The sequence below is a fragment of the Triticum aestivum genome, chromosome 1D (genome assembly GCF_018294505.1).
Source record: "Triticum aestivum cultivar Chinese Spring chromosome 1D, IWGSC CS RefSeq v2.1, whole genome shotgun sequence".
In the NCBI taxonomy this organism is placed as follows: domain Eukaryota; kingdom Viridiplantae; phylum Streptophyta; class Magnoliopsida; order Poales; family Poaceae; genus Triticum; species Triticum aestivum.
This window is the reverse complement of record NC_057796.1, coordinates 121,932,577-121,935,870: the sequence shown is the minus strand read 5'-3', so window position 1 is coordinate 121,935,870 and position 3,294 is coordinate 121,932,577.

Sequence of the window (3,294 nt, the reverse complement as noted above, 5' to 3'; positions counted from 1 at the left end):
CGTCGCCGCTTGAAGCTCGGCACGGGGGTCCACGCGACGGGTGCTTGCGGATCCTCCCGCCGATCCAACCACGGAGGCGGCAGCGGTCCGCTCAAGAGAGAGCGGAGCCCTGTTTGATGAATCAAGACAAGGACTTAGAAGAAGAGTATCGAAAAAAGAAGGAATACGTGAGAAGAATCGACACTTACGCCGAAACCTTTTGTGGTTGCTTCACCACCTTGCGGAAGCGGGCAGCCTTCGCGGCCACCTCGTCCCGCTTGGTCGCCGCCGCCCCGCTCTTGGGCCTCTTCGGCCGACTACCGAATATGCTCGGCGCGGCCCGGCGCTTCTGGGTGCCGCCTCGGGCAGCCGGTGCGGCAGATGAACCCACGCCAAGGTCGGACACCGGCTGGCGGCGCGGGACGATTTCCGCCTCGTCATCGTCCGGCCAGTCGTCGAAGCTGGCTCCAAGCCCGGAGCCGCCTGCTTTGCCGCCTCCCCCTCGGTGTTGTCGTCCATAGCGGCCGCCCCCAAGTCGGGGTCGTCCAAGTCATGCGCCGCCCGGTCGGGGAGAAATTGGCGCTCCGCCCCACTGCCCCGGCCGCCGGTCGTAGGAGAGGGCTCTGCCAAGACAAACCGACTGGTCAGAGTCGGCCAAGAGAAACTTGGTGACAAAAGTAAAGAAGAGAAGATAAAGCAAGCTTACCATAGGCGGGGGATGGGCACGGGAGTACAACTCCTTGCCAAACCGCCACTCATCAGTGAGCTTGCAGTTCGCGAGGTAGTTCACCATGAGAGCTACCTCGGAGTGAGGCATCTCCTTGGTGCACATCCGACTCGTATCGAATTGGCCGCTCATTTGACAGATGAAATGAGGGCGGATTTGGAGTGGGAGCACCCGGCGCACCACGAAGGCGGCCAGCAGGTCGGACCCGGTCAGGCCCTTCGACTGGATCATTACCCGGAGTCGGGCGACGGCGGCGGCTCCAGCCGGCGACAGCGTCCTGGCCCGATAGGACCACTGGGGCCGCCTCCCAGCCGGCGGGCCGGCTATGTAAGCCGGCAAGTTGACGAAGTCGCCTTGCAGGGCGACGTTCTTCACATGGAAGTACGATTTCTGCCAGAGCTTCACTGACTGGATCAGCGTGATGGCAGGGAAGGGGTTGTCGGCTACCGGCCTCCACACCGCGATGAAGGCGCCGCTCTGAGCCGGCACGCCCTGCATGCGGGTGCCGAGCTTGGATTGGAAGAATTTCCCCCCAGAGCTCGAGGGTGGGGAGGACGCCAAGGAAGCCCTCGCACAGAGTGACGAAGGCAGACAACAGCACCACCGTGTTTGGAGTGAGGTGGTGTGGCTGGAGCTGGTAGAATTCGAGGAAGGAGCGAAAGAAGGCGCTCGCAGGCAGGCCAAGGCCACGCAGGAAGTGTGAGCGGAAGATTACCCGCTCGCCTTCCTTCGGCGCCGGCGAGATTTCCTTCTTCGGCGCAAGACGGACCCGCACCTGGTCCTCGCCGGGCAACCGCCGCGTCTTGCGGAGGAAGTCAATGTGGTCCGCGTGGACGTTGGAGCCGTCCCAGTCTCTGCCGTGCAACATGACGGCAAGAAACTGATGAGAAAGGGCGCGGCGAAGGCGAAACCATGGCCCCGCGGCAGCGAAGCTGCGGGGTAGTGCGAAGACTAGAGGGACGGCGCGGCGGCAAGGGGCTGCTGCGACGGAGAGAAGGAAGAAGAAGATGGCGGAGTGAGGGTGAGCGTGCGAGCGTCTGCCGCTCCCCCTCCTCCCCCTATTTATAGCCTCATGTGACGAAGCCGAGGAGGCGAGGCGTGGGGGGGGCGTGGGATTAACTGCGCCCACTCCCCCATGTCCCGCGATTATTGCGCCCTAACGGTGTGCGGAAACTCCGTTGGAAGGCGAGCGGCCTGTTTTGGGCCACAGAAAATCCACGCCTGGGCCTAGGTGTGGGAGTGGTGGGCCCCGGCCTGCGGCGGCGTCCCGTCACGCGCGTGGGCTGGCAGGCTTTTCCAGCCGGAGGGTGCCATGTGGCGCGTGGGCGGCAAGCGGCCGGCCCGCAACCCGGCGTGTGCACCAGCTGGCTCCCGCCTTCAGACTTCAAAACCTCGCCAAGACGGCGCACCTGATCAAAGCCGGCTCATAGCTGCTGGCTCTTCAAGATAGGAAGCTGACTGAGCTTCTCGTCCTCCTTTTAACCTCGAAGCCCAACCAGCTTCGGGGACTACAGTCGGAGTAAATGGCCACGGGTAGCCTAACCGACTCCCCCTGGCTCTTCAAAAATTATCAGGCCGATCGAGCCTTCAAGCATCCAAAGCACCGGGCCGCCTTCCCCTGGCCGGCTATCTCACAGGCCGACTACCGGAAGGCGACCCGGCCTCAAAAACCTTCCCGAAGAGAACCACAAGATGGCCGACTCCAGGAAGCCGGCCCCAAGGGAACCGACTCCCAGAAGCCGGCCACAAGAAGACCGACTCCCAGAAGCCGGCCACAAGAAGACCGACTCCCAGAAGCCGGCCATAAGAAGACCGACTCCCAGAAGCCGGCCACAAGAAGACCGACTCCCAGAAGCCAGGCAAGACTGCACCCTCAAGGGCTGCACCCACATAACGGTGATGAGACGGGGCGTGGCTACAGTACAGCCTGCCACCCTGAATCCGGGAGCACGCGTGGCCATAGTGCGCCGTACGGGTCGGCCATCCCCAGTCCGGCGTGGCACTGTTGCCATGTTGACCATGACGCCACCCACGACAGGCGCCAGTACGGCCCGCGGGCGGCGGGCCCCTTCAGCCAGAGAGATGCTTGAAGGCGGCCAAGCCTTCCCCAGTCGGTCTGGGGCGTAGCCGGCTCCCAATAGCCGGCTACCTCCCTCCCTCGAAGTATGTGTATCATTAAGGAGACAAGACGAGGTAAGGCTACAGTGAGAGCCCGCCAGGCGGTGGCACTGTAGCCATGCTTACCTCGACAAAGCCCTCGTCATCAGGGGTGAGGCTACAGTAACCAGCCACCCACAAGACCCCCAGGCGGTGGGGCTGGCCTGTCGGCCAAGAGACCGCAGCCGGCGGGACCCACCAGTCGGCGGGCCCCAGCGGTCGGCGGAGAAGCCGACGAATATAGACACTGACGGCTAGGACCCGCGTCCAGCCGGATTACCATTGTACCCCTGGGGGGTAGGCCTATATAAACCCCCCGGGGCACCCATGCAAAGGGTTGATCTCTTAGAGTTTTAGACACCACATAGAGAGAAGAGGAGAGCTAGCCTTGCCCTTCTTCCTCCTCTAGCCAAACAGCTCAAGGAGCCACT